At 34.2% G+C, this 25,309-nt stretch overlaps 1 protein-coding gene across 6 annotated transcripts in view; it reads right to left on the reverse strand.

The window, feature by feature from the left end:
* Window positions 1–25,309, reverse strand: part of LOC132696590 (nuclear receptor coactivator 3-like) — a 292,746-nt gene that overhangs the window by 221,931 nt on the left and 45,506 nt on the right. The gene's annotated exons all lie outside the window — the stretch shown is intronic.

The following is a 25,309-nucleotide window of genomic DNA, read 5'->3' on the forward strand; positions in this document are numbered from 1 at the left end:
ATAGTATATTTAAATTTTCTATTGCTCATCTTTTTCACGGTACCTGGCAAAACATTATACAATTTCAGGTTCAATGAGTTGTTCTCAGACTTCCTCAGTCTAAACCTAGGCCGAACGAGTTTAATAGGCGTGGCAATCGGAATTAGCGCTAAAGTTTCCTTTCGTTCTCTGTATCTCTAATAACTGGTAGTAGATATAGATGCAAGGAAGGGGCATCACTTTGAATTTTTTAAAATAAGGTTGACAATGGTCCCTATATCCTATATCAGCAACGACTCGAATGGCCCTTTTCTGCATTCTAAAAATCTCCACAGCAGCTGAGGAATCACCCCACAGTACCGTGCCATAGCATAAGTGCGAATGCAACAAAGAAAAAAAATCCAATCCATTTTCAAAGTCACGACATATTACATGTGTTTTTATTGGTATATCAACATTATAAAAAAATTTGCTCAAAAAATTGGATAGCCCGGCAGATATCAAGTTGCTTCACAAAAGAAAGTGAGGATGAAAAAGCTTCCTCGTGTATGGTGTACTGTTGAGAAAATTACATAGTTGCTTCATGAGTTTCTGTAATATCAGAATAGGCAGGGCCTCTATATGTCTAGTAGCTATGTGGTTACAATTGTAACTTTTTCAGAACACAACACAACAACAGTTGCAATAAGATTACCTGTAACTAATACACTTGCTAGAGTTGTATGCTTTTGCCATTCATATTCTCAACATTGATTAATATTGAGTAGCTGATATCAAGATCATAACCTCGACCTCATTTCGTTTTTTTTAGATGTATTATATAAATACATTAGTACAATGTTTGAGTTGCTCTTGGTTCGAGGTTGTTTAACCAACATAAACATAATCATCCGCCAAAACATTTTTTTGTACATTTGTACTTTACTAATTCATAATATCACTGTGATTCTTGATAAAGATCCACATTGTGATGGTAAATGTAAAGAATTTTTCTATGTTTGAACAATCTCAACTCAAGTATTATATGTATTTCAAGGTAGGAGAATAAAAAGAAACTGTTAAATAGTTAAATAGTTTATGTTGTTCCAAAAAAGAAAATTTTGTAAAATAATTTGAAATATCTCTCAATAAACACTATCATTATTATTATCATCATTTTACACGAATTTTAATTTTTTGGCTTAGATTTTGTGATAGTTGTTTACTTCTTTCATGAATGTGTTGCAAGTTTTTCGTTCTAAATTTTTTCGTATATCATCACTTAACTCGTGCATAGATCTCCCTATATCATACTTGAGGTAGGCACAAATAATATACCCTACTCTCAAATCAACTTCGCATAGATCATCCGATGGGGCTTGTGTATAAGTTGATGTGATAGGGATTTGTGGACTATAAGCAATAGATAGGCTTTTATTAGACCTTGCCCACATAGTGACGCTTGTAAATAAGAAAATTTTGTAGAATAATTTGAAATATCTCTCAATAAACACTATTATTATTATTATCATGATAAGAGCGGCGACTATTTTACACGAATTTTAATTTTCCGGCTTAGATTTTGTGATAGTTGCTTACTTCTTTCATGAATGTGTTGCAAGTTTTTCGTTCTAAATTTTTTCGTATATCATCACTTAACTCGTGCATAGATCTCCCTATATCATACTTGAGGTAGGCACAAATAATATACCCTACTCTCAAATCAACTTCGCATAGATCATCCGATGGAGCTTGTGTATAAGTTGATGTGATAGGGATTTGTGGACTATAAGCAAAAGATAGGCTTTGATTAGATGTTACCTACACAGTGACGCTTGTAAATAAGATGATTTTACTCCTGGTTTACAACGCGTCAATTATTTTAGCAGTTATTTATCTAGTATTAAAGAAGATTTGAAACTCATCTTTCTTTTTGAATAAGTATATATTTCTTCATTTGCAAGCGCAGGTTGATTGCCAGTGAAACCCAACGTGACTAGGCAGTCAGTAGAGCGCTGTGCCGTACGATAGTCCCTCTACAAATGTTTCACGACCACAAACAAACGTATTTCTGTTATAGGATCTTGAGACATCCAGGAAATCAGCAGCTACTCCATACATGTTGGAGTCATCAAACAGTACAGGATAGCTTACCAGATAGCATATTGTTAGACAAAAGATATTGACGGGTTCTTTGAAAGAAACCATCGGTAAAAATGTTCTCTTACCACTACTGCGCAGGCTACCTTTCCAAAATCATGGGTGGATTTATGTTTATGTTAACTTTACTTATTAGGAAGCTTGTCGGTGTTTCTTTCTTATATACACTGATACAGTCTAATTTTACGGTTGGAAACGTCTGGAAGGAATTTCTTCTGGTAATATTATTAGTAATTTTTCAAAGAAACTTCCACAGGCTACGGGAATACTTTTTATAAAACTGCACGATTCCTATCCGACTGACGCAGGAAGAATCCAGCAGTTTTATAAAAGGTATTGTCGGTAATTGTTATTATCATTATTATCGTCATAAAATTCTTGAACAACTTGAAAATAACAATTTGGTAGACATTTCAGCGCAAAAAGCATTACTATAGTCACTAACGTCATCAGACCCCTAGACAAATATTGTTGTTAGAGGTCACCATTCCAAGACCGTCGTCCCCTACGGCAGTATAATTTAACCGTATGTTATTTCGGAAAACGGCCGCTAGATAAATTGTCAACGCATAACTGTAATGTCACTATTCCCCAACGCGGAATTCTAAATCCCATTCCTTATAAAATACGGACTTCATTGAATATGGTTATTGGCGTTATCGAAACAACTATCTCCCTTTTCCCACGTTCGCTGCGTTGCCGATGCGAATGTATACGTCAACTCGCAGTATTTAAACGCAGACTCGATTTTAGATGTGGGACAAAATGAAAGTCGACATTTATAATATCAAAAAAAAAAACATTATCCGCGATCCGACAAAATATACCTAAGTGACATTTAGTCCGTTCGCGGCAAACCGGTATGTTTATTCGTCATCGTGTTTACACAGCGGGCAAAATAACGTGCTTGCATTTCAAAATTAGAAGTAAATTTCTTGATTGCCGGCTTGACGTGTAAGGAAGAGATGCTTAGCAACAGGGGCTTCCGTATAATATAATAATATAATCTTTATTTAGCATTATGCTACATAAAAAATACAAAATATAAAATATAAAATTCCAGATTATCATGCGGTAAATTGTTAAAATGGTTTAGTCCTTTATGTAATATGGAGTTTTGTACATGGCTAGAATAACATTCTCTCAACATAAAATTACCACAATTTCTTGTATTGTAAGAATGAATACCTCCGAAATAGGTAACTTTTTCACAAACATAATTGGGAACGCACTGCTGTTTAATTTAAAAAAAAATACAGAAACATTAAATATTACTTCTCATGACCCTATTTTGAACAATCTGCAATTGCCCTAATTTATACTTAGGCAAATTGAACAAAAGTGTGGAACAAAATTCTAACTGGGGAGCAGGTGGGCTGTTATACAATAAAATTTTGGTGTCAATTGAGAAATTTTTCCCTATTCTAGATATAAAATTAATCTTTTTAGAAAATCTATTCAGTATATAATCGGCATGTGGATGACACGTCAAATTCGGGTCAAATATAACACCCAGATATTTAATTTCCTTTTCATGAATTAATTTTTTGTTGTTAATATAAATGTTTACATCGAGATTTAATTTACGCAATTTATGACGTTTACCAAAAATACAAAATGGTTACTTGTCCGTGTTTATACAAAGGTTATTATTGCACAGCCATTCTTCAGATCAGCATTCATTTTTCTTTGCATTTCATCCACATTTTCACCCACAATAAAAATCATAGTGTCATCCGCAAATAATACCGATTTAGTATCATCTAAAATATTTACAATATCGTTTACATACATACGAAATGGTCCCAAAACTCTCCCCATGTTCTACAGTTTTTTTTTCCGTTTTATATTTCGTTTTTTGTAGCCTATCTGTTAAATACGAACAAAGCTGTTCCCTATATATCCCTACCCCTAGTTCTACTTATTGTTTCGCATGCACGCTTAAAATCCAAAAATACGGCTAACACAAATTTACCATCCTCTAAGGCCGTCATGAAATCATCACAGACAGTAACAACGACAGATTCACATGAATGTTTGGAGCGAAAGCGAAAGGGACAAAAATTTACATATTAGCCGACAGGAAAATCCATCAAATATTCTTCAATTTTCACTTTTCATTATTTTTATAAAAATTTTACTCGCACTTATATATAATATCAGTTCTCGAAAATGGTGGCGCTGCCGACAGTACACGAACGTGGCCATATAAAGTATTACCTTTGAACAGATTGTCTTTGTCTGCACAAACGACAATAAAGCATTATAAGTGGCTCTGTTATCAGCATTTGTTGTGTGTGGTTTGTCGAAAATGACGCCAAAAAAAAAATCTTACAAAAAAATCCTTTTTATCGTAATTAAAGTCGAAGTTTTGTAGAAGCGAGACGTTGTTAAATGGAAAACATGCAATTTTAATTGGGGAAACCGATAAGTTAAAGGACATTTTTACAGTATGTATTGAAGGTCAATTAAATAGTCGAAAATGCCAAGTATCTACAAAACACAGATGTAAAGTTCGTATTAAATTCTTTCCTTCAAACATGCGCAGGGTAAATTTAGGATAATAGTTAGTTAATGAGCTTTTCCTTTAATGTTGAACACTGGGATAAATCCATAAAGACCACTGAATCGCGAAAGATATCATACGTACTATTTTTTAAGCAATATCACTGTAAACCATACAATGCCAACATTAAACTCATTTGAAAACCATGTGGCTATTCCAAGTTTTACCTGCCAAGTAGCTTAGCGGTCGTTTCCGCCAGAGGTTTCATTGATTTGTAAAATCGTCTATTTCTCAAGATGTTTTTGCCATATTGACGTAAACATATTTGCATTCGGAGATAAAAAATGCGCCCAGTATACGGGACAGTCCGCGTTAATATCTTGAAGGAGTAATGGGTAAATCTTTTATCGCTTTATTTGTTTATTTAACCAATTATCAAATTGTAAGCAAAGGCGGTGGCACGCTACTAATCAAAAAATTAGTTCCGATTTGAGTCACACTTGTAATTGATGACGCAAGGTAAATGTCGAACGGAAAGATTATAATGATAGTACTATTAGATTATTATTGTGCTAGAGTCATAGAAAGTATGCTACATTTATTCTGGTTTCAAAATATTTGCATAAATGTTTTAATCAGATAAGTGGCTGACGGGTGAATTTCTAAAATCTACCAGTCCGAATCAACAAACTGTCTTGCTATCAGACATAATAAAAAGAAGAAAAACGGAAAAAGAAAGGAATCTTCATGAATATCTTAATGACAATTAAAAAAAACAAAAAGTTAAAAAGAAGAGATGACGTGGTAAGTGTTGACTGGTTCTAATAATATTTGAGAAGAACATTCTGGCAGAAGTGTTTCCACTGAAGCAATGGCAAAAGGTAGTCTAGCTGGTCATTGGTGTTTTCGTTATTATTTATAATCTCATGTTCAAAAAGTAAAAAAAAAAACTTCTACGAGGATACAAAATCACAGAAAATTCTCTAATAATACGTCCGTCCAGTCTAAACGCTTTATCATCGCATCGGGTCGTTGCATTTTCGTTTCGCCTCTTGATCCGTTTCAAAATTTCTTTTCACAATATTACAACGTACAGTTATAAATATTACACAACTATTAGCCACGATATCTCTAAGAATATCAGTTTTGCTATTACCATTATCTCTACATCGGCGAGTTTAAATACCGCACCGTCACGCCGAAAGGTGTTTTCGAATTTGCCAAAGGACAGTAATAACGGTTAGCTTTTCAATGCGAAAGAATGTTTCACGTATATTATATGGTATATATAATGCGTCGCCAGCGGCCGCACACCGTAGATAATATATATTAGGAATATTTCGTGCACTAACAGGAATATTGCAATACGATGTAAATTCTCATCGATCTTTTGGTATCGGAAGGTAGAGAACTTTGAAACACTGCAAATTAAAATTGTTTTTAAAAACTGACTATTTGGATTATGACCACAATATAAAAAAAAAACGACAAAATCAAATTTACGAATTTAAAAATCTATGCTGACCACAAGTATCTTAAAAACCATAACGGCAGAATATTGTAAATTTTTGTAATTATCAAACTTTGATTGGGAGAAATGTATATACCTTTTCTATATATCTCTACTCTATTTAACGATATATAAATCCAGACTTAAAAATTATGGTTTCAAAAAAATTTTACAATTATGTTAATTAATAATTAATTTTTATTTTTTTTCACCCTTTTATGGTTATACGAAAGATTGCGATGCCAAGAATGGGAAAAAAAGTCATTTCTATGCACCAAGAAATGAAAGAACTGAAAATAAAATGAACAGTTTTATCATGTTAAAAAACTTTTTTTAATGGTGTTTCAATGTATTTATTAAAATAATGATACCCTTGCTCTGATTTATGCATAAATAAATACAAAAATATGGTGTGTCCCAAACTATATCGTTTTGGTTTTTGTCATTACAACCTTTGTACCTATTGCTACCGAATCAATCCAGCAACTAATAATTTATTCGTAGTTGAAGGACAAGATATCGAATGTAGCGGCAAAAGCTTCTTATGAGTATGCAACTAATTATGTCGCGTCGAAATCACTTATCATTAGAAACAAAACTGTAAAGAATGTGTATGAATGTCTAACAGGTACAAGATTTATCAAACAAGAAGCTTTAAAAGATACCTGCCTACTTATCTCACCCTCTGGACAATAGTGAACAACCAATTTATTACTGTTTTTGATAAACTGAAAAGAAAAACGGCACAGATTGCTCACATGGAGATTTGAATGCATTTAGGAAATTAAAAAGTGTAGATCCGAAAAGAGATATAATATACCTAGATAAAACTGTCTTACAAAAAACGGACTTACTTAGGTAATTACTTGTATATATTTAGTGTCACCGTATTATCTATTTTCCCCAATTACATTTTAAGACATATTAAGAGTGTGTCCCTGATGCTCCATCGCACCATCCGACTGGTCAGGTGTTTTAATGCCGCCGACGAAGACGATACACTTTGAGATAGACCATACACACGCAAAAGCAGCTCAAAAACATTTATAAGTACTTGCGGCTATGTTGTACTTGGGGTTAGTTTAAAAATAACAATTACTGCCAAAATTCAACATAATTTCGGCAAAATACAACTTTTCCTTGCACTCAAAATAAGAAATAAATAATATGAAATAATATGTTCTTTTTCAACACGAGCATAAATCGTTTAGCAGCAAAATGGGTGGCGATACCAATAGAAAATTGAAGAACCGGTTTTTTTTTTTCGTTATTAAAGTTCTACCATGTTATTCCATGAGAAAGATTATTAATAATATAAAATTCTCGTTAATCTGCGTTGCTCCCAAAACTAAAAACGAAAACGTGAATCACGCGCTTCCAAAACAGAAACCCCCGGCAACAGAGTTCAAAAATCTCGTCGGCCGAAAGTTGGCACTATTCCTAGATAGGATAACTTGGTTAGGTAATTACGTGTGACGTGGCGAATTAACACTGTCGGACAGTTCGCAGTTTATTCCGACGATCGCGAATATAATTAATATTGTGTGCACCGACCACAGCAAATCCGTCATTTTATTTATAGACGTCTATCCGGATTAAATGACGGAACAACATCCGCGGCAAATAATAGTTCGAGGAAGATTTTTTCCTTTTTCTTCTTAAGGTGTCTATTCGTTTCGAATGCTGGCTATTAGCATGGCTATTCTAATCTTGCCCACTGCTGCTTTGAAAATCCTGTGGTTGTAAGAAAGAACCATTTTCTCAGATTGTGGAGCCATGAGGTTCTTCTCCGTCCTGGGCCTCTTTTTCCAAAGACGTTTGCGCATAATGTGACATGAGTACTCCAGTTTCCGCTTCTTTACGTTGTTTATGATTTCGCATTCGTTGTCCATTCTGCGAAGAACCTCATCACTAGTGGTGCTATCAACCAAGGAAATTTTCAGCATACGTCTATAGCACCACATCTCAAAAGCTTCGAGTTTCTTCATAGACGCCTCTGCCAATGTCCAGGATTCAACTCCGCAAAGGAGAACCGTAAACACGTAGCATCGGAGCAGACGTATTTTATTTTTTATTGTTAAAGAGTGACTTTTAAACCTTTTCTACCTTTTGTCTGATTTCAACTGAATGATCCCATCTGCCATTAACATTTCTTCAAAGGTAAACGTAGCTTGAGACGCGAATTATAGGTTGTTGATTAACCAGTAGTTGTCCCGGTGCTATATTATTCTTGCTGATAACCATATATTTCGTTTTTTTTATGTTAAAGTCAAGACCATACTCTTTGCTGGAGTCTGCGATACGTGTAATTAGAGCCTGCAAACCATCCAAGCTATCCGCGAAACCGATAGTATCATCTGCATACCTGATATTATTTAACCGCTCACCGTTTATGAGTATTCACTCATCTACGTTATCCAAAGACAGATTCATAATGTACTCTCAATAAATGTTAAAAAGTAAAGGGGATAGTACACATCCCTGTCGAACCCCTCTCTCTATCTTTATTTCCTCCGCCAACTGGTCAATGTTTTCGATTATTCTGAGGTCTTTGTCATCTAATCTGACCAACTCTAAGATTGACATCAATTTTTCATGTTTTAATCTGTCAAAAGCTTTCTGATAGTTCATGAAGCAGACATATATGTCGCTGTTGACGTCCCTGCAGAACTTGAACCGCGAAGAGTGCCTCACGGGTGCCCATTGCGTCTGTGTGTTCCTCACATTTCTTGTAGACTCCCTTATTTTATGTTTTAAACATTAAACTAATAATTGTATAATCCTCGCACTCTCTAGCGTTTTTTTTTTTCGGCAGAGCGATTAAGGTTGACTTTAACCAGGTTTTTTCCTGGAATCGCAAAATTTGCAATAAACAATCAAAAGGATTCGAACGAAACGGCTACAACGAATTGGAAGGTAAAATTAACACATGAGTTCGGATTAGACACGCTATATTTTTCATTAAAATAAATCGATATACGACAAAGTAACAGATATCGAGCTATACAATTTGCAATTGCATCTTGTTGCTTTTCATTCTGAGAAATCAAATCAAATTACTCATCTATTCACTTGGATCGTTCGGCTTTTTAAGCAACAATCGATCAAGTAAAAGAACCACGGAAGCAAGAAACGGATATTGGGTTATAAATATATTTTACACCCGAACGCAGCATAAGGACATTCGGAGAGCTGGTCAACAAATTTATCTCGGAACAAAAATAGGAAGACTTCTGCAGAGGTGTTCATCATCAAAACACATTTGGCACACCGTTCAACGTTGGCAGGAATAAAAGGGCAATCAACTAAAACCCAAGAAAATAAAATTCTTAGCTATTAAAATCTGAACCTAAGACATTTTTGTTTTCGGCTGATTATTCAAATATCTTGCTTCAACTAAGAAGAAACTTTTATTCAAATAAATAGTTTTATTTGTTTCTTTAAAGCGTTACTTTTAATATTTCGAAATAATCACATTTCCAATCATTTCAGATATCTTTTCTACATTGCTTCTTCAACGTCATTCGTCCAACTTCTCCTTGGCCTTCCTCTCTCCCGTTTTTCTGGAGGTATCTATTCCAATATTCGTCTTGTCTCATCCATTCTTTTTACATGTCCGAACCAACTCAATAGTTGTCACTCTCTGTGTACCTATCTATCTGAACCGCTCGAGTTTCCATATCCGACAGCCTCCTCGCAGAACATCCATTTCTGTGAGCAGCAATTTTCTTCTATTTGTTTGACTCATATCCCATACTTGCGAACCAGATTTTATTATTTTGTTTTTCATCTGATGCTTCTTGCTCAAAACATAGCATTCCACTTTTTGTTATTTGTTGTTGGATTTCATCTTATTATCTAGCCTCGTTCACGCCTTTCATTGCCGCATTATCCACTATTAAGTTGTTACTTTCCTCGATGCCCACAGTTAAGTACTCACACTTACCGTAATTTATTTTAAAGCCAGCCAGTATTCTTCATTCAATTTGCGAACCATATAGTTCATGTTCTGGTCGTTATTTGAACTTGACGTTAAAAAGAAAGAACACATCATTGCGATGCTAATGTAAATTTTATGATATATGAATAACATGATGGGTCTATCCAATTTCAGGCAATGCACAAATTAAATAATGATACTATGCAGAAATGGAATCAAATAGAACGTTATAAATTGTTAATTTGTATTAATTTTTTTATGTATGTTTCAAGAATTGCTCGGCGAAAAAGAATGAAAACATATTTATATTCCGCTTGTTTGTGTAGGTAGGTAAATTCCTAGGACGGTCCTGGAATTGGTACCGGTAAGGGTCTGCTCGGTAGTGCGTTCTATAAGAGGGCTGCGGGTTTGGAGTAATAAACAGTAGGCAAAATTAATCGTGGGTTCGGTTGTAAAAACACAATATTTCTGGTCATGGTATACCCAAATAATAATAAAATATATTTACATTTACAGGGTATTGCAATTTCTATGACAATCAGTATATGCTTATCTATATCTATATATGTTAAGGATAACATTCCTGTATAGTCAAATTAGACATGTATCAGCAAAAATGCTTTCACACTAACGTTATACATTTGCAATACTGTTTCGATTGATTGTTCAACAATTACTAAATAATTCTTAAGAACCAGTTGAGTTGCCACGGCAACGAAAACCATTTACGCGAGAGAAAAGACTCGGTGTCCGATGTCTTCGGGTACAAATGGTAACCGGATTACCGGCAACGTTGTTTCGGGAAAAAAAATAGATTGATGGGGGAAAATGATACAGTGCCATCACCAGAGACGTGTTTATTATGTTTCCTCGTGGAGGTGAAGGAGAAAAATTATATATTTTTTGCCGGCAAATTTTCGTATAAAGTCAACCTCCGATGCCATAACCCACGCGATTTTGAATAACCAAACGGGATTTATTATTTGTAACCATATAGCTACTAGACACATAAAGGCCCTGGCTTTGCTAATAGTACAGGAATTTGCGAAGCAACTATCTAACAAAATTTTAAGGTCTGTCAAATACGCGCACGCTCGACATTTGAAATTTCGTTTTTAACCAATGGCAGCTCTATTTGGATATATTTGCATATACTGCATTTTTACGGCAGTATTCTCTCAAAATATGTCGAAATCCCATTAAATTTTCAGGCAAAAAGGAGATGAAGGTGTAGAAAGCGTTGTTAAAAAAAAATTAGCGACAAGTGCTGAGTTAATATAATTCTGTAAGTTTTTTAACGTTTTAGGTCTTTAAACGCTATAGACACAATACCACTTAATTTTTCTCGAATTTGTGCCCGTAAAACAATGGCACAGACTTAGTATTCTCTGGCAATAGCAGTTTCTAGTTCGGCGTTGCCAATTATATTCGGATTTCAGAGGCTAATTTTGCGTTCTTATGAAATTAGTCCATTTTTTCAGAAAAATTACGGAAATATGGGAGTGAGGTTTTTCTACAAAAATATAGTAGGGCCCCTACATTATCTTATGTCTATAACAAACGCAATCAAATACCGTTTACAATTTAAACGTTCAAAATGTCCCCCACCGTCTCACGGTAAATATCTCATTATAGTTTTCTACTCCGTACCAATTTCTGGTACTTTAGTCACGCGTTTGGAAGCGATCGGACGTTTTCGATAGGTTTTAGCTACGAATGGTATTTTGACGTTTGTTAATTATGACAGTCACGTCACATGTCACTAAGTGGATGTATTCGTGCTGTTTTGCGAAAATGTACGCAAGCACTAATGGTTAAAACATACTGAGTAAACACCTTTTTAAACATGTTAAGAAAGTTTAATAAGCACTCGCTCAGTTGATACCAAAACAAACTCGTGACTGCCGTGTTGTTTATCAAACTAGCTGCATAATATCCCTACATATAGTTATACATTCGGTTACCTTGATCAAGACTTTTAAGTAAAGTAGAGCACAATATCAATCGATCCTAGTATAAAATTACATAGAAATTTATTTGATCTTTCATTTAACATAGGAGCAGAAATATAACCGACTGAAGGAAAACAATAGTCGACGCAACTCATTTAAATGATTTGTCCAAAGCCTCCTTAGAAATATAAACAGACGAATGGAAACGTATACGCTATAAATACATATATAGCATAGAATTACCACAAAGGTCAATCGATTCACCATAAAGTTCGATGACTCAATCCAGAAAAATAATCGTTAAAAACGATTCGTTCCCAGACCAAGGCCAGTTGAAAATCTACGCGCTAATCCTATCCGTGTCGTTCGTTGTTAAAAAAAAGCAAAGATCTTGAAAACAGACAAATATGACACATGTGAATATGTAATATGAAATATGCACCAACAAGTTTCGTATTCAAAAAGTTCGAGCAAACCTGCGCATTATTGCGCAATGTGCTGAAATTGATAACGAGACATAAATGGAAAAAGTTCCTGTTTCAATGTCGGGACAGCACAGAAAAATCTTTTGATTTGTGGAACGGTGGGGAAACGTTAACATCGTTTGCTAAAAATTTATAGGGTTTCTAAAACATCTATCCAGTCTTAGTCTTCATGTAGTTTGTTAAATTAATATAATTACAAAGCATCAAACTTGTTTAATGTGCCATCGGATCGATCACGTGAATCCCCCAAGGAAATTGTTTTTCGTGGCTTGAAGCGAGACGAAATGCTGTATATTTTATCTTTTATTGAATTTCGACTGTTTCGTTCTATGTTTCCTTCGGAGCTGATTAATTCGAAACACACTCCAAAAAACACGGAAAAAATATTGTTTGTACGAGAAACAGGACGTTTTTCTTTCCTTCAACGGTTTCCTTGAATAGCGGGATATGTTTGGACTGTATTCACTTTAAAAGGGTCTTAATTAATATTTTTACGACTTTACGACAGTTTGCTGTTTTGTCGAGCTCACTGACGTTCAATGAACTGAATATTTTTCTAATTAATTGTAATTTTACATTCAAAAAAACAAAGCTCAAAAAACGTTCTTTGGCTTGGCTTCGCCGCGCAGCTGATTTAAATCAGCGGCAACACACAGAATGCGTATATAACTGGTGGCAGAACCATTTGGTTTTAAACCGACCAATAAAAAAAGAAAATAAATGTACAACGAGGGTAAAACATCTTATACAGTAAGCAAGTACGCAATAAACGGACAAGTATTCAATATATACTAATTCCTTGGACATGATGACCCCAGTTTAACTGGAGACTGGAATTGGGAAGACCACTGAATTTATCAAGTGGAAAAAATATCTAAGGAAACCAGTAAAATTGCTACAAAATACGTGAATCGAAAAAGTGTTCGCTTCATCTGCTTTAAGAAGAGAATATCCATCCTATTCATGATTTTGATGAAGCATGCACAAGGGAACACGTTTAATAAATAGCAAACTGAAGGACTTGAATTTTGCGGAAACGCAAATTCCTTTTACTTAAGAGCAATTTAAAGCATAAAGCGTTTTAAAAAAAATGTCCATAAACTGGCGATAAACAAAAAGATCAAACAAGATCGTTTAAATTTTTATTATACTGGGTGTCCCAGTAAGGAAAACGACGTACAATATTAGAAAAGCGGACAGTTCGAGAAATTTTACAAAAAAATTATTAAGTAGTATCTGTCAAGGAATAATTAATATAAAATAATGAAACATTTATATTATTAATTCTCTGAATGGAGGAAAGTAGTTGAGGTTGAACATTTTTGGAAATAAATGTCGATAACTCCAAAAAGGTTCAACGCATTCTTCTAGGCTGTCAATCATGAGCAAGATGGCTTCTTACCTTGCCATTTAGCATAATAGCAAAACATATTATTTTCTGAAAAAGGAGGTACGTAAAACAACAACCCAATGAAAACCGCATGTCAATATTTATTTTTACCTAGAATATAAATAAAGTTAAGGCTACAAAAAGATGATTTTTGGGAAGAAGGTAGGCATTATGACTGAAGCACCAGTACAAAAAAAACATACAAAAACATATATCCAGATACAACCTGCTGTATCCTATTTAATTAATGTTGGTTGTCCACACACGTCAACGTATGGGCAAGAGTAATCTCACTTTTTTTTCCTTTCTAGGTTTTTAGTTTCTAGTTTTTTCGTTTTCTCGTAGAACTCCTGGGTTGACGGTTTTTATAAATTTATTTATTTATTGCATCTGAATCCTGACGCCTTATGGAAATTCCTTCTGTAGCCGCATCCTGGGGACATCAGAAAAACTTTAAACAACAATCCTCCAACAATATTTTAAACTGCGGAAAACTTGGGGGATTTATCATCAAACCGATTCCGCAAAAGCGTTATAATGGCCAATTTATTTTTTTCTTCTTGTGACGCGGCCGTCACATCAAACGAGCCCGCCCATTTAAAAAAGATATACGGAGGAGGTGTGGGCCGTGTATGCGTGTTTACTTTTGATTGCGACACTCGTTCCCGGGAAAATGTATTTTAAAAAAAACGCGAATATTTACTTTAAAGTCATTCGCCAAAGTGTGTTTTCGATATTATACCGTCTCGTTGGTTTATTTCCAAACACCGCGAATTTGCAAATAAAAATAAAGGCGGGTCGGTAGTTCTGTGTCCCAACCATGAACGCTACATTACTTGCGATTTCGAAAATAAAATGGTCCAGTGTGTAAAGAACATTTTCATTTATGCAAATACACTGCGGGCGAAGTAACAAAATAATAAATCAAAACGATCAAAATTTATATAAAACCTAATAAAAACTTTTTCTCGTTATGAAACGTCCGGGGCATGCTTTTAAAATTAGTTTTGCTTAATGTCATATTAATTATCTCTACAACTGAATAATAGTTTTTTGGGCCACTTATCAACAATTCTTAAATTGACACTTATTCGAATTAATTTTAGAATTAAGTTATACAAAGAAATATCGGAAAATCAATTGAATGTAAGTAGACTTTGTTTTAAGGAACTTTAGACGAGATGATATGCACCATAAGAATTCCGAATCCTCTTAATAAAACAAAAGATACTGAAAGCCTAAATGGGTGTTTTATTAACATAACCGATATAATCTGGTAGATTGTTTATAGAATTGGACAAAGTTCATTATTTTCACATATAAAATAAGCCACAACAAAAGAAAAAATGCATTAATTGTTTTTTTCATTTTTTCTTCCAATGATACATAAAAAAATTTAGTTGCTTTCTGCGTGATATATGATCTAGTTAATGATTCATTATTATTACGGAGAATCATCCTTATTGTGAGTATCGTCTGTTGTCAGCCGTATTTAAACTCTTATTAGCTTATTAGTTTGTCGATTGCCATTCTTTTTTATTCTTTTACAAATACAATTAACCAAGATCAAAAACAAATACGAGTAGAAAATTTTTATTGTTTTATACACATTTATTTCGTTCTTTATTCTTTTATATAATTATTATATCTATTTCTATCATGTCTCCCAAATTATTATTTGTGAAGTGTCCCAAAAATACTGATTATTCTAATTCTACTACTTAAATAACTCAGTGATTAAGAAAATCTAATATTTATCTAATAATCTAATATTTATTTAAAAAATAAGTGACAATACTAAACAGTTTAATAAGTCAAAACGTAATAATAATGTCAGCCACAGTGTAATTTTGTGCCTTTCGGAAAATGCTCTCCTCGAAATTCAACTTTTTCATCGTGTTATTAGGCACTACTTTCACTTTATAATGACTTAAAAAAAATTATATCGTTGTATTTGTTTTTGTTCTTTTTTTTGCAATTATGTCATTAAACTCAATCTGTTGAGAAAAAGTCCTTTTTAGTGATTGTAAGTTTGTCAAAATGCTCTATTTCCGAAAACGTTTACACACCAAGCTAACCACGCTTTAGTTCCTCCGAAATAAGGCAAAAACCATTAAAATTGTTACAATGAACAGAAACCGGATATTAAAAAACAAAACGACAATCCCATTACGCCCCCCGGTGGCCTTTTCAGACACTCAAAAATAATTTGCAGAATTTTATTTGAACGGTATGCTTAATCGCCTTTTTGCCAAATTTGCCCGTTTCACTAATACAGCACGCACCTCGATAGCTTTAATGCGACACCCAGTATAACAACAATTTAAAAAATCTTTGACCAATTCCTTACGGTTGTTTATCACCAGTGAAATGTCGAAAATGATACTCTCCTTTCAACGCAAATTCCGTTTGATTGCGATTGTCGTTACAATAAAAAATTCTCAAATCCCAATCGCTCGTAGTGTTTACGACTGATGCCCGGGGAACCTTGGCCTTCGAATGGCCGATGCCCCCGCGTTTGTATGTATACGTACCGAGCGTCCCCCCACTGGGGCCCCGCGTGTTGTCCCACTGCCCCCCAATGATGGCGTTTCGCACAATTCCCTCGGATATTGTGTGCGTAAGAGGCCTCGGGGGCTGATCACGCGAGCAACATGTATACAGAACGCTTAGGTAATTTAGGTACGGCACACCTGGGGGGCACGATGGGAGCTAAATTCCGCAGTCGTCTTTTCGTTTAGAATCCCTGGGTTGAGAGTTGAGACATAGCTATAATGTAATAAAGCAATTAACGTAATATCTAATTCTCGATGCATGTTAGATAGACAATTGTTGCTATATTACAGAATAACGAACAATTGCTTAAATTATTATATTAATTTTGTGTCATTTAATTAGATGTGCTACTAATGCAAGGTAATGGATAAATTTTGATCAAAATTCAATTTTTCGTAAGTACCCGAAATTATAATAATAATAATAATAGCATTTTATTTCCAACAGAAAAAGGGACGTAAAAACTAATCTTAAATCTACTAATCAGCGAACCGGAGAAACCAAATTTTTGAGATGCTTTTTTCAATCAGTCAGTGATAATCTATATGTTTAAACGCTTTGCGGAAGTGAGTGTCAGTGTTATCCAAAGACTGTTTCAACTTGCAATATGATATGGTAAATTTCAAATATAATAGCTGTTTGTCATTTAATTCGTTGCCAAAAATTGAAATTTAAATTTAAATAAAATTTAATTTCGCAGTTCGATCTTCTGAAATCGAAGTATAAACTATTTATTAAACAGGCCAGAATAAACTGGCACACAAAGTTCATAGTTTATATAATATTGAATATTTTTTTCATTTTTTACGTAAATATAAAAAATTTGCTTTTAAATTAATTTGTACGAGAATTTTCGAGTCTAATATAAAAACGATAAATTTATATTGCTGAAGAGGTTTTTGAATGAATATATAACAACAGGATTAATTTCATTTAATATTCGGGGAAATGCGCAATTAATTTGTTGTAACAACTGAAAACATTTTTCGATATTTTTTTACTGGGAACATCGAACGAAGCGGTCGTGATTCCGCGATGAAATGAATTGACACTAGAACGACTCGATTGAATCGTTATTAGCAACAGACAAAAACGGAACTTTTTGCTATTTTCATTATGATCAAATCAGATACGTTTTGGATTTTAATACCTCGCCATTCGCCCCGTTACAGAACAGAGAATTACGTAATGTATTTTTTGTTGCGCTTGGGTAATAAACACGCGATACAGTGTGACAAGGATACAAGCCTTCTAAATCTACAAGTCTACGACTTCTTCGAGTTTTTAAAACTTCTTAAGAATTTTAAACACGAAAACGGAAAATATGTTGCGTTGAATTAATCTTTTTTGGTTAGAAATGCTACCTCACACTTTTTCAAGTACGAACTTATTCAATTAATCTGTTTTCATTTTGCACTAAACACTGTTTATATTCGCAAAAATTACTTTTTCTAAAACAAAAAAACTGTTTACCAACTCAACAAATCGACAAGTTCGGGTTTTTTCTTTTTGTCCTGTTGGTTCGGTGGCAACCCTTCTTCATTTTTTAAAGTACACCATAGTCGATACTTGAGCTATCTTGTAATTCTAAAATTGTTAAGGCATCCTCAAGGGCTGAACAACGATCATGGACGAATGGGAACGTTACAATGCCAAAATCTTTGACCCTATGACCATATCTTACATTTTGAGTCTCTCTTCTTGGCTGCAAGAGTCTTCGCACACTGAAACATCACATTGCAGCCCAGAAATTCTTAATAAAACCCTGGATTGAACCGGTCGATCTAGATCTGGAGGTTTTTGGGGTTGGACTGATGAAAAAGTGATGCACAAGGGCAGTCCAATAAATAGTTTAGATAGTGCTTAATAAATAACCATAGTCCTTTCAGCGAACACAATCGATTGCAATATGTCTAGATATTACTCCACTGGATTTTTTCAAAATCAAAATTGTATAAGGAAAAACCACAAAATTTGATAATGTAGGGTATAAATTAAGGCCACAAGAAATGGTGTTCCATGTACAAAAAGGAACTTGATATCGGCAACTACTTTTTGACCCATCCTACCTATTGTTATTATTATTATTTTAAACTATGATGGACGAATTTATAACTAGGCGCTATAGCTACTTAAAATATCGAATAAAACCAACCATTATCGGTTAAAATACTTTTTTACGTGGAAACGAACAATGTTGTTGCCAATAAAGTTAACATTGTTTCAAATGCAAGTATTTTTTCGTAACATAATAATATATTTTGAACTGTTTTTGGTATAAGTATATCAATATGGTTTGCAATTTTTACGGAACAATTTGCCACGCTCCTGCATTACAGCTCGTCAAGGCTGCCACTAATTAAAAACGCAGAAACGTGCCATCAGCAGTCGTTTTCGGTTTTGTACGAGCGTGTGCGTTTGTGTGCATTTATAATCAAACGAGCGAACGTCGTCCGACGGAATTCCGGATAAATTGCACTCCGGAGCCCGCCCGGAAGGCGCCTCTGCACCAGAGCGCTGCACCTTTTTCTTTCTTGCTGCTTAAGAACACGCACTATTACGGAAATTTTATTTTCCAAATGTTTGTAATCTATTTTTAAAAAGACGTTTATAACGTTGTAGGTAAGCTAATGATTTTTGGACTTTTCAAAAAAGTGATTTTTGTTTAGTACAATCCTCTCTACATTTTATGGAAATTTGATTAGTTTCTTGTCTTTACTTCCTTAACTTAAACCACAAACTTAAAAAATACGACGAAATAATTAGTTGGTTATTAATCCCATTAATATCTTTTTGAACACACAGTTCAAAAGTTCTCTCAAGAACATAAATCGAAATTTGCTTTACCTTTTTTTACCTTTTACCTTTTTATTCGTTATATAGCTTATAGCAAAATAAAAACCACTCATTTTGTTACTTAATAATAACAAAAATGAATTTTTAAGCAAACAAGGTATTAAATCTTATTAATTCTTTTAGTTCATATTGATGTATTTTTGTAAATGATTTATAAAAAAATTACAGAAAAAAATTCATTCAAAAGGCATACAGATCAAGTAGCTAGATATAGAATGTTTCATCTAAAATATCAGATAAAAGTTAAATACAATTTCGTCAAGTTGCCAAGACTGGAAAACCTGTACTTTACAAAACTCTTAGAAGAAGATTGAATGATAAAGAAAAATATTAAAAGAACTTTTTTTTTAATTTTCTGTTTTGGCCAAATAAGTTGGCAAAACGCGATTCTATAATACACCGTGTATTTCAAAATATTTTTCAAATGTTTATGATTTGGTTTCATACAATAGCTATTAAAATATTTTTTAAATACGATGGTACCTATGTAAGAAAATTGCAAAAAAAAACGCATAACTTATACGAAGCTCCCTCTAAAAACTAGAAAAAAAAACTCTTTTTGAGGGTTGTTGATTGTGATAGATGTTGAATGTTTTCTGTGCTGTTTGATATTATGATCCATTCGAACGATTACACAAAATACAAATTTGATGACATAGGTTGGAAGCGACAGCTGATCGGCTAGAACTTTACCCCTTCCACTTGATAGATATACAAGATGTTTCAAAAATAATGCGCCAAGCTTGGCTGGAGAATCGTCATAAAAAAAATTAAATAAAAAAAAACAATATTTCAAATATTTTTTGCCTGATTTTGTTGAAATTTCGCTAAAACTAGACTGAAGTTGTGAAGTCCAGCGTCATGCCAGGCGATATCTTAAGTAAGTATATTATTTCTAAACCAACTAGTCAATAATATTGTTCGTCTGCTTTGGTGGGGGCCTTGGTGTCCCATCATTATTAATTATTATTATTATGATTAGTATTATTATTATTGTCCTTAACTTCGGTAATGCGGTCAAGGTTTACGAAATTATTATCCACCTTTGATGAAAAATTGATTTTAACAAAAACTTAAACGAAATCGACCAAGAAAAGTGAACTTTTATGACAATTCACTTATCACTCGCTTTGGTTCCGAGAGAAGTGTTTTTGTTACTATTTGTTACTATGTTAATAACTTTCGTTATCGGTACACCGGCAATTTGCGACCCGTAATTTTAGCCCAACAATGACGTAACGCGCGTGAGATTTTGGAAGCCCGCATTATTTACTGCGGACAAGCTGCCGATTGTGTTTCTCAGTTGTTTCCCCGGAATGGCTCGTAATGGAGTTGTTTTTGTGCGAAAACTAGAACGCCATTTAAGACGAAATATCAGACACTACGAAAATGGCGCAATACGAACCATAAATCAAAGGTTAAAGAATGTTGCACTTATTTGCCGTATGTATATTCAGACAACGATCGGTTATTTTTATTTTCGAATTGCGTGGGCCCTTCGTAAATGTCCCTTAATGCAATGTATGTATGATCTGGTTTGTTTTAGTTGAATTAATTACAACAATTATTTTTTTAAAAATCTTGTTACTTGTTACAATGCGTCCCGAAAGGACAAAAACTCCGAATTGGCTTCTTTTTGAAATGAAAATCTGGTCCGTGCTACACGCTACGAACCCGCCCACCGAGGATTTTTCGAAAGCAATCTTGTTACTTTCAATAAATCAATGAAATCGAATTATACGCGTTTGGCAACGAAACAGCGTCGAAAAAAAAAAACGGTTCTATTTTTGTCTGTTCTCCGTTCTCTATCCTCTGTTCTCTGTCCACGCTCTATAAAAATTGGTAATAAAATGGCCATTTTTAGATAATTTAGAACCAGCCGTGGATGAAGCAGATTACTACGAGCTACAAAAACGATTCAATTCGGCTCTGAGAATAAAAGTTTTTCGTACAAATAAACTAGAATGTTCTTCGCGATCGCTGAACTCGTGAGGTGGTTGGGTCTGATGTTTTTTAAAATATGAGATGCCCTTCCGAACGGTTTGAGCAAGGGAGTTGAAATTTGTAAACATCCCACGACATACATAATCAATACTATAAGCAATGACCAAGATCGGGCGTTGGCGTTCATCTTTTTTTTTGCGATTTGTTTTAATTTGTAAGTGTCGCAAAAATTAAAGCTATCGACTTCAAATTTGGTGCACGTATCGACCTTGGTCCCTTTACGGAACTTATTGAAATTGCAACGGTCCGCAAAAAAAAAAAAAATTTCAAAGTATAGAATATATATGAAAACAGACATTTCTCATATCATCAAAAACCACTGACAGAACAAATGGTTTTTGACAGGTTAGAAATATTTTTGTACTACCTTTGTGTATAAGATAAACAATAAATAGTTTATTTTTTCCCGGTATTTTGAACAAGAAATCAACCCCTTGCTTTTCGCACTTGTTTTCGAACGCCTCGTATATCAATCGGCACTACTTGCATCTGTTATTTTTTATGTCCCAAAAATATTTTTAAATCGTATTAACCTCGTCTCGTTTTTTAAAGCAACCGTAAAGCGCTGTCCAGGTCCGTTTTTAGGTTAATGATGATCAATAACTGGTTCGATAAATAAACCACGTGTGTTTTACTTGAAACAAACCAGCAAAACAATTTGCGGTAATTGCTTTAACATTTAACTAATATATAAACGGACATTGTCGTAATTCGCACTCTAACTATCTATAAGCAGAAAGATTTATTATTGCTGAATATGCACGCATGAAGCAAAACAATAGTACCTACCCAATAGAGTGCAGGAAACAAAATAACCCATAAACCCTTAAAATAATGTTGTTATTAAAATAATATCATACGTAACGTAAATACCTATAAATCATTCAACTACACTCATTTCAGGCTTATGAAATTAATAAAAATGGAAATATAAATTGTCTTATAGATTAATATCTTGACGGAGCAAAGGATTTACAGATCCATAGTTGAGGACCGTACTTCAGGACCATAGATGAGGACCATGAGACAACGATTTGTTTTTAAGCGATGTTATTAATAATCATGGCAGATCTCACGTTGAAATAAATCAAGAAATACATATTCCCGAAGACAGTCTAACACCTGCTGCTCAAAAAGTACTTGAAACAAATTGTCTAATATGCTTGAAATAAGCACTTAAAAACGAATCAGGTTTACCATTCTTAAGGTAACGTGTATTTTCTTAACGCGTGTAATATTTACCCATAGTGCTTACTTACGAAGTCTGTACCGGGTCTGTTAAATGCGCAAATAAATCCTACACATTTAATAAAAATGACCTAATTTTATGATAATCAGACTCCCGTATGTTCCGCCTTGTAGTAGGTGAAATAAGTGTTTCGTCATCGACGAAAAAATAGGTGTCCAAAAAATGTTGAAAATTATGAAAATTTGTGATCATTCGCACTATCAACTAAACAATTAATTAATGATGGGGTTCTAGATTGTATACTCCCAAATATCTCATTTGTTTTGATGACCACAATACAAAACCAATGAGTTCACGAGAATTTTTGTCGTAATTTTTCGAGAATTTTAGTGTCTGTAAGTTTTGGTTAGATTATACGTGAATGAATGTTTTGTTTGAGAAAAACAGGGAAAAACTGGTAAATAAACATTAGGCATTACTTAACCCTAGGAATATATGGACCTAATATGCTATAACACTAAAACTTTAGCATAACGAGGTCCTTTCTGTTAACGCCATGAAAGAATGTAGTGCGTATCGCAAGAGTAAAAAAAATACCTTTGAGATCTACGACCTATCGCCTCCAATTATTTGATCTAATCACAACTGAAAAACACAGAGTGGTTTATGTTCCTGTTAATGTTTGGTAGTTTTGGTTAGTTTTGTCAAGTGCCTAAGACTCAATGACCATTTTTTGTCCCGTTTATTTTTTCCGAGATAGAATTGTTGTTGTAGCCGTTGATGAATAGCAGAGACACCTAAATTATACTATTCGGAACTGATGTTTGATGGATGAATCGCTGAACAAAATCAGTACACTGAAATTCCCTTTTGGGAAAAATATATCCAAAGACATATCTCAAATACATTGGAATACATTGGAAGAAATTCCCCGAAGTACTCTAAAATATCTTGGAATTACCCCAAAATTACAATAGTAACAGAATTGTTTACTACTATTAGTACTACTAGCATTATTTTACTATTTTTAGCTTGGTTCTTCACTTTTGGGTGAAAAATTATTTCACTCTTGGCGGTGCAGTTTTGCAAAATCGTTGAAAATGATATATAAATATTTATTGCCTATCATAACCAGGTGTGCTCGTCTAGATATACAAAATCGTCTTTAAGTCATATCAAAATATGATCCCAACAAATTTTTAGACATATTTTTGAAACACCCCGTATATAAGAATAATGCCATAAAAATTACAACTTAACATCACATACGGACCAGTAACGCGGCCGTATCGTCGCGCAACACCACCGGCCCAGTAAGTTGATTAAATAAATATTGCTTTCACTTTTTACGGGCTCGGTTATATTTAGAAATTATTTGGCAACAGTTTTATTATGGTGTATAAATAATGTAAAGAAAAGGTCAGTATTTATAAAAAGTTTTATATATTTTGCCACGCGTTGACTCGCCTAGACCGCTTTATGATAAGTTTTGTTTTTAAATATAACCCATGTAATCGAAATCGGCACTAACAAGGTTAGAAATCGCTTCGAAATTATGTTTGTGTTGTGGCTGCTGACGTCACGCGACCTAATCTCGAGCAAAGGTTTCGTTTTCTAGCCTCGCGCCGACCCTTGATTTTTAAATGTTTTCAGCGGAAGTAAATATAAACATTTTGCTCTCAACATTTTTTTAAGAACAAAATCTATGGCTTTTACTTAAAATAAAAAAAATATCGAAGTTACCTATTGTTGTTTCTTTTGGATGGACAAAAATGATACCAAAGTTTTTCTTTATGAAGGCATCCTTCAGGAATTTTCGATTATTGACACTATCGCTAAAAATGACGTAAATACGACGCCGGTTGTTTTGCTGCGGGTACGAGTACCTACATAAATGTCGAAACATGCCGAAAACTTGTCCCCGCACAAAAATAATAATTGTTCCTGAATCGAGCCGGCGACATGTCGGGTCAATAAACGAAAAACGAACTCGGTTTTAATTAAAATGTCCTTTTGGAGTGGTGTTTTTGACGGGGGGAAAACAATTTTTCAATTTTCGTTTTTCGATTACTCTCCCAATCACTTTTTTACACATTTCGCTGGCCCAGCGGTCGATGAGGAAAACAAAAGACGTTAAATTAACGAATGCTTATGGCAGCAGCACTAGGGGCGCAAAATTCTAATGACTAACCAACTAACCGAAACATTCTGGTGAACTATTCCCTTTTCCTCCTAATCACCTGTGACAAGTATTTGGCACGCGGGTCTAAAAAACTACCGAAGTAAAGTAAATAAAAAAGCTATTCCGAAAACAATACTATACTATATATACGGTTGTCCTCTACCATCTGTCATTTATGTGGACGGTAACCATACGACACTAAAATTATTTTTGTGTCTGAACCATAACCAGTGCCAGCTAACTAGAAGGGACATGGTGAGAAATACTGAAGTCAGCGAGCAAATCCTGGAAACTAAAAAGAAAGTAAAAGGTTGAAATGGTATGGCCACGTCGAAAGAATGAATGATCAACGATGACCAAAACGACTGTTGAATGGATCTCCACCAATGGCAGCAAAAGAGGTAGACCAAGAAAATCGTGGAAGCAAGAAGTAAACTGTACAGTGGTGGATAGAGATCTGGAATGATCGCAAGCGGAGGAAGCTGGGATGCGAGAAACGGCGTCAGCTATAAAAAACCCGTTGTCAAGAGTACAGTTAGCACTGTTTTCAGGACATTCTAAATCTATGCTAAACCTAATTACTTCGCAAATGCAAAAAAATATAAAGCTGCTATAAATAAC

The sequence above is a fragment of the Cylas formicarius genome, unplaced genomic scaffold (genome assembly GCF_029955315.1).
Source record: "Cylas formicarius isolate icCylForm1 unplaced genomic scaffold, icCylForm1.1 PGA_scaffold_1__22_contigs__length_36826433, whole genome shotgun sequence".
NCBI lineage: Eukaryota > Metazoa > Arthropoda > Insecta > Coleoptera > Brentidae > Cylas > Cylas formicarius.